Source organism: Ascaphus truei, chromosome 3 (genome assembly GCF_040206685.1).
Source record: "Ascaphus truei isolate aAscTru1 chromosome 3, aAscTru1.hap1, whole genome shotgun sequence".
Lineage (NCBI taxonomy): Eukaryota > Metazoa > Chordata > Amphibia > Anura > Ascaphidae > Ascaphus > Ascaphus truei.
The window spans coordinates 421,793,665-421,801,505 of record NC_134485.1 but is presented as its reverse complement, the minus strand read 5'-3'; the positions used below and the strand labels follow the sequence as shown (position 1 = coordinate 421,801,505).

The 7,841-nt window shown below is 38.1% G+C and overlaps 1 long non-coding RNA gene across 1 annotated transcript; it reads left to right on the top strand.

Moving 5' to 3' along the window:
* Positions 1–3,598: 3,598 nt before the first annotated feature.
* On the top strand, positions 3,599–7,195 carry LOC142491201 (uncharacterized). Its single transcript, XR_012800341.1, has 3 exons — positions 3,599–3,625; positions 5,943–6,097; positions 7,137–7,195. It is a non-coding gene; the product is annotated as an uncharacterized LOC142491201 (long non-coding RNA).
* The last annotated feature ends 646 nt before the right edge of the window (positions 7,196–7,841 follow it).

The window sequence follows — 7,841 nt, the reverse complement described above, 5'->3', positions numbered from 1 at the left end:
CAGCACCAGAGATAAGAAAAATCTTTGCCAAACATTGGGGCCTATTGAGACAGGACGAGATCTTAAGGAAACATCTCAAAGAAAAACCTGAAATATATTTCAGGCGAGCTAACAATCTGAAAACGTTTTTGTCACCAAGATGTCCCTTTAGTAAAAATACTATTACTAAAAATAACATCAAAGGTTATTTCCCATGTGCAAAATGTACAGCTTGCCAGTATAGTATTAAAACTAAACAATTCTCATCAAACATTACACGAAAAGAATATCCCATCAGAACATTAATTAATTGTCACAGTCAATATGTCATATATCTTCTCGAATGCCCGTGTGGCCTCCAATATGTAGGCCGCACGGTAGAACATTACAGAGAAGATTGGGGGAACACATTTATAATATAAAGAGGGGATTTGAACTACATAATGTATCACTTAGGGCCTCATGCAGTAAGCGTTGATAAGGGAAATATGGCCATGTTATAGCCAAAATTGGGTTTGAGATTCAGTAAGCGCCGATAAGTGCTTCATATCGCCAGGTTTCGGAGCCGATAATTTGGTTATGGCCAGTCGCCTGCCGATAAGCCTGTTTTCGACACTGATCGCCACTTTTTTAAATCGGCTGGATTCAACAAAAAAAAACAGCTTATCGGGGCTGATCGGCACTACGAAATTGAGATGTTATGGCCGATTTCTCCCGCCAACTAAAGTTGGCATTTTGGACGGGAGAACGATCGCTAAGGCTGCCGGAACGGCACTTAGAAAAAAAACATCTTCTGTACATCAATGGAAGTCAATGGAGCGGGGACGTATAACAGTATAGTACTGTTTACGTTTCATTGCTCACAATACAAGGGGGATTTGCATTACAGTGTGGGGGCATTCCCTGCATTGTGTCACAGCTGACGTGTCTTATTTGCATAACATTCGACTTTTACATGTTTTCAGCATTTGCGGGTCACATTACTCATCATGTGATGATGTGGCAAGGGAAAATACTATACTACACTCTTAAAGGAGAACCTCACATCATATCACACATTTTACTCAACTCAGCGACAATTATTTACATGATGTCACACATGTCACACATGTCACACATACACAGTATATTCATCTTCCTTTACATTACACAATGCTTGTAATGTGACACGCATCTTTAAACGTTCATGTACATCTGTATTCTCATGTTTACATATACTTTTGGGTCCTCCCTATTTTCATGACGTCACTTATTGGACGCTCAATCACATTGCATGTTTACATTGTAACCGTTGCATTACAAGCACTTCAACCTAACTTATACACACATGTACAGTAATTCATCATTGGGACACCTTGTAAACTCATTCTATACCAACTATCCTCCTTACACAAATGCATGCATATGCACACGACTATTCATTGTTGCCAACATGTCACAATAACATGGATAATTACACATGTTACACAAAACTTTTCCCACGTCAATCTCAGCCTTTTTGTCTCATTACATGACTGACTCTTGCGTTCACAAGTGTTACATGCATTGCACATGCAACTATTTATTTGCAAGCAATCTTTGTACAAAGCTTCACGTCACATCATTGCCAAATATCATCATTCCCTGCAGAATACACACAACAAATACTTAGAACAACAAGTGCACACAGCTTGCCACAGAAGTACTTTATTATGTTAATGTAACACCTTGCATTTTACTATGTCACCTGACATCATCACATACCTATTTAAAGGACGCACATTACCTGCTCATTCACAGCTACTCATTTCAAAATGTTGCGAATGTTTAGGAGACGGAGGAACATTCTTTTCTATGACATGCTTGATGTTCAAGAGAATCATATAGGGCAAGGTAGGGACACACCGAGGGACAGTGACAGTGACGCGGATACGACAGGGACAGGGAGAGGGACAGGCCGAGGGACAGGTAGAGGGACAGGAGATCAGAGGAGAAGACAGAGGAGACAACTTGTGCCTCGTCCGCGTCTGTACAGGGAGAGAACCCTGTTAGATGGGATGAGTGAGGAGGAGATTGTAAGTCGCTATCGTTTGAGTTCAGCAGCAATCTTAGCTCTTTATGAGGAGATAAGGGGGGATTTAGATTTTTTCACAGCCAGAGGTCGTGCAGTCCCTGGGCTTGTTAAAATGCTGTGCTCATTACATTATCTTGCTTCCGCGTCATACCAGACAACTGTGGGCATAGTGGGCGGGGTCTCGCAATCTACATTCTCGCGGGCCTTGACCCAGTTTCTCTATGCACTCAATAGACGCGCTAGGAATTATATTCATTTTCCTACAGAGGCGACAGAGTGGCTGGAAGTCAGGACTGGCTTTTATAATATAGCAGGGATACCATGTGTGCTGGGTGCAATCGATTGCACACATGTTGCTTTGATTGCACCTAGTCAGAGTGAGCATGTGTACCGCAATCGGAAGCACTACCATTCACTCAATGTACAGGTGGTATGTGATGCCACGATGAGGATAATGCATGTGGTACCCAAGTTCCCTGGTTCCAGTCACGATTCCTCTATCCTGAGGAACTCTTCAGTCTTCCATGCGTTCGAAGAGGGACATTTTGAACCTGGTTGGCTGCTGGGTGAGTACATATTTACATGTTCTAACACAAAACACATGTTGATTTAGGAATGTTGGCATTGTACAATTTGATCACTAATGTCAGCTTATGTGTGCTCCATTCATTATAGGTGACTCAGGATACGGAATTAGGCCGTGGCTCTTGACTCCGGTGCTAAACCCTCAAACTGAAGCAGAGGACAGGTACAATGCAGCCCATATATCTACAAGATCTGTTATAGAGAGGACATTTGGCCTACTCAAGACCAGGTTTAGGTGTCTGGACAGAACTGGTGGGGCTCTTCTATACAAGCCTCAAAAAGTGTCTGATATTATCCTTGCCTGTTGCATTTTGCACAATGTTGCACTCAGGCACAATGTACAGTCAGACCTAGCTGAGGCTTTGGTAGACGAGCATCCCACCCATGTAGCTGCTGAAAATGAACAAACAGCCAGTGGTGGCCAGACACGACAGAATCTCATCAATTCATTTTTTTCTTGTAAGTACAAACTCATATGTTCCTAGTACTACTTTTATAGTTTAATTATGTTATATTAACAATAATGTTTCTTTATATAACCTTCTGTTAGGACACAGATGAATATGGGTTGCACACCTTTCTTTTCTCTGCTGTGTGCACAAAGGGATGTGGCACCGGTATGTTATTGTTGCACAGGTTATATAATCCCTCTTCAATTGTACTTTAGTTGTGTGTATGTGAATACAACTTGGGTAACAAAGCAATAATATTTTAGCATTGTGTTATTCCTTATGCTAAGACAAAACACATATTATGCCCATAATCATTCATGCTTCTAGTATGCTTACATACAATGTTATTGGTGCAGTGTAACATGTACATCCATATGATGTGTACACCAGGCTGATTTACATTTTGAATGTCATGAAATATACATGGTGTTGTACATTTAACACCAAATACACACTTTGCTGTGTTGTTTACGGTACTGAAGATGGCATGTCAATGTTTGCAATTTATATATTGTTCCTTTGCATTATAGGTATATCTCCAGTATGACTGATCATGGTATGTATATTTGCTGACATCTCTCATAAGATGTGGCTACCTCAATCTTCCTATAATTATTGGAACTAAAAACCCAACATATTGGTTTAAACACAAATGTTACATATATGTACTTTCTGTATCATGTATATGCATTTAGCTACTCTTGAGCTTTCATGTGCATTGTATTACAAAATGATTACTCACATTTCATCACATTTTATGTATGTTTCCTTATAATTTCCATTAATGTAATATAGAGGTGGTTGGAGAAAAGGGGATAACTGTACTTATTTGTTTACTTACGGGAGCACATTCATCACTAGCATAGACACACTTTTTAAGACAACTGTTTGTGTCTCTATCAATTGGTGTAGGATCCATGTATAACACCGACAAATGATAACACCAGCTTTATTATGGTAGCTTATATCATCATATTGACTATACTATGTATTTCTAAACGATTAATAAACACAGTAAACTATAGTTAGTTAGGTTAATGAAATATACACAGAAACGTACTTCATAACATGATGGTGATGTCATATTCAGAACATCATGCATTGGAGGGGACCATAACATCTGGCCACTAACATTATTTGCTACAGTCCCAAACCATTTTATCTACATACCCATGTAACAAGAGATTTTAAAAATAAATGGCTACTTGGTTGTAAGTGTCCTTTACATTGGGAGAAGGAGTGGCTCACTGAGTAAAGACACACACTGGCACTGATAGTTTGAAGCAGGGGAGTCTGGTTCAATTCCCGGTGTGGGCTCCTTGTGACCTTGGCCAAGTCACTTTATCTCCCTGTGCCTCATGCGGAAAAAAAACATTTGTACGTTCCACGGGCCAGGGACCTCAGGCTGAAACATGTGTCTGTAAATCGCTGCGTACAACTAGCAGCCCTATACATGAACATGCTCATATTATTATTATTATTGTTACATAGTTTCGACAGTCATACGTTCCATTACATATTAGAATACACAAATGTGTTAGCAGAGTGGGAATGGTTGTTATATATAAAACACACCATGTCATAAAATGTTAGTAGTCATTAAAGAACACTCAATAAAAATTCATGAGGCACTCTTTTGCAACATCATTATGTTAATTAAGTGCTTATGCAATATAGGCATAAGGGTATCACATTTTTAATTGTTTGTTAATAAGCGCTGCAAGCAATATAAAATTAGTTCCATATGTAGTATAGTAGTCGGTGGCTCCTCCTCACAATCATCTCATATAAAGGTAGACTCTTCTGAAATCATACATTGATCCGATTGTATCTTCCCCGACATCTCTGAAATACAGCAAACACATGATGGTCAAAGATGGCACCTTACTAGATATGCATCCGTGACAACGCGTTACGCAGCTCTATATGATTGTGTAGATACACACGTCAGTCACTTATATGTTAGAAGTAAAACTGTTCATCAGTATGTAATGTTTCTTTACATTTGTAGCAGGCATAACTATGTATAAGAAGTGAACGTTGCCTGTATACTGAAAGATGTGCGCGCACATCTTTGTGTGCGCACGCACTTCACGCTTGGCTCCACTAACTGTTAGCGCATGCGCAAAACAAAGCGTACGTTGTGCGTTCAATACATGTTGAAAATACCAGTAAACATAACATCTTTATTTCAAATACAATGAAGACGAAACTACATTCGTTCTAAACGAGTACATCTGTATTCTTTTTAAACAGACGTGTTTGAACAGAAAGCACGGCCGATAACACAATGCGCAAATGCAATACGTGTGACGTCATGTTAAGCCAGCGTGAAACGCACGCTAACACTCCTCCCACTCAATTAACATTCGGCTAACGCCCAGGGTACGCCTACAAACACTGAGCCGCACGCATCACACACTGCAGTTACCGTTACTATAACAAAACATGACAGCCAATAGGCTTTGAGGCGCGCACGTCGCTTGGGGGCGGGACTTACATCACTAATCCTTTTTAAGGACGCCTTGGCCCATGACAAGGGTCCCACGTCATACGTGGTGGACCCAGTTTTCAATGTTGTAGATGTTGCATGATAACAAAACAGGTATGTGTTAGAGTAATGGTAAAATGTTGCTAATATGTTTAAAGGGATAGGAAAGTACGTATATTTATTCCGTCAGCAATGTGTACTACTCTTTCAGGTCCTACTATATTGTATTAGGAAACAATTTGTTTGTGATCGCTACATGTTATGCAGTCTGCAATGTTACGCTGTATCCACGCATTGAAAGTGAAAATGGTGGTTACAAAAAAAAAAAAAATTTAAACGCAGAGTCAACGCATAACGATTGTTATATTTACCATTCTTCTAGAATTAACTCTTCGCCTGGCTGCAACTGGTCGCTCCAGAAATGCAAGCCATTTTCATCCACGCTTAACCCAACCACTGAATCCAGTATGGCACATATCTCCTCCAGGATGCGCTCATAGGAATCGCCACTGCTTTCTTCAAATAATTGGTCGGGAGGTAGGTTCATTTCTTCCGGTTCCCATTCCAATGCAATTTCAGCTGAAAGGCTTGGTACATAATCATAGTACTTTTGTTCTTGTACAATGTGGGTTTCAGGAATGGAGGCTGCAGATATTGCAGCACGTATCGATTCAAACGGATCAGTAGTAGCGGATACATTGCTATTGCCATTAGGAATAAATATGCCTTTCACGACAATATAAGTGCCGTCTTTCAGGATAAATTGTTTTTCCGGGGCAATCTTCCAGAAACCATAGGTGTGTTGTAGCTTATCCTGGTCACGTTCAAAAAAGTCATTACTTGATAAAGTGAATCTTATTGAGGAATTAAAATTCCGTGCATGCTTACGGTCTTGGTAATAAGGATATTTTGCTCGAATGAAATCATCGATTTGGCGTGTGCTTGCTTTCTGTCCGCGACTGTTCAAGATGGCTTCACAGATCATGTACTTATACCCTAAAAGGGGATTAATATTGTTTACGAATTCATCAGCCATGTCTGAGTAGCACAAAAGCTGTGTGCAGGTCTGTGTTATTTGCTCATCAAAATGAATGTGCTGAATGGCTAACAAACTCCTGTTTTTCCTTGTCAAGGTCAACAAAAGTAACTACTTTGACTCCTTATTTCAAACGCCAATTGGATTTGTTTGTCTAATTGGGTTAACAGTTGTGGTTCGTGATATGGGACTGTGGGAGAAACATTTCTCCTTCTTTTATCTCGTTTGTGAAAAACATCCCTAGACTGTGAATGCGTTCACATAGTGTTTTTTTGAAAACTAACAAAGACCAGTGTGTGAAAATATTTCTTAGCCAGGCATATCAGTAAAAACACACCTGCAAAAAGAAATGTTTTTTCCCCGCTTACATTTCTGTGTGTATGTGAAAGTCTGGTTAACTCCCTGTCTGCATGAGTTTAAATACGTGTGTATATATATATATATATATATATATATATATATATATATATATATAAATATATCTCTTATAAAAATATATATATATTTATATATAATATTTTTTTTTTTTTTATATTGCAGGAGTACACACAACATTGATGGCATTAAGTATACCTTGTATGAAACCTATTTAAATGGTGAGAAACATGATTGAATTAAGTAATAAACATTTGTTTAAGCACAATACTGTTAGAGTCTCATACTTAGGATATTTCTCAAACATTAGGCCTGTATTATTAAAATAGTGTGCTTTCACAAGGAAGCATGAAGTGTATTAGTTTGTGTATACCAGTTTATATAGTACTATATATATATATATATATATATATATATATATATATATATATATACACACACATATATACATATATATATATATATATATATATATATACACATATATACATATATATATACACATATATACATATATATATACACATATATACATATATATATACACATATATACATATATATATACACATATATACATATATATATATATATATATACACACACTCACACTCACACTCACTCAGTGTGTGTGTGTGTGTGTGTGTGTGTGTGTGTATATATATTATTATACATTCTGAGATGTTATAGAAACGAACACACAACTGATTAAAGGACAAAATTACAATGGCCAAGCAAGGCAAAGGTAAGTAATAATTTACACATAATCCTGCTGTACACGTACAAGAAAGATGTTTGCACTTACTTAGGTGTTTTAATAATTGCATGTGACTAATATGCATATGCAATTCTTACATCAATTAACACACCC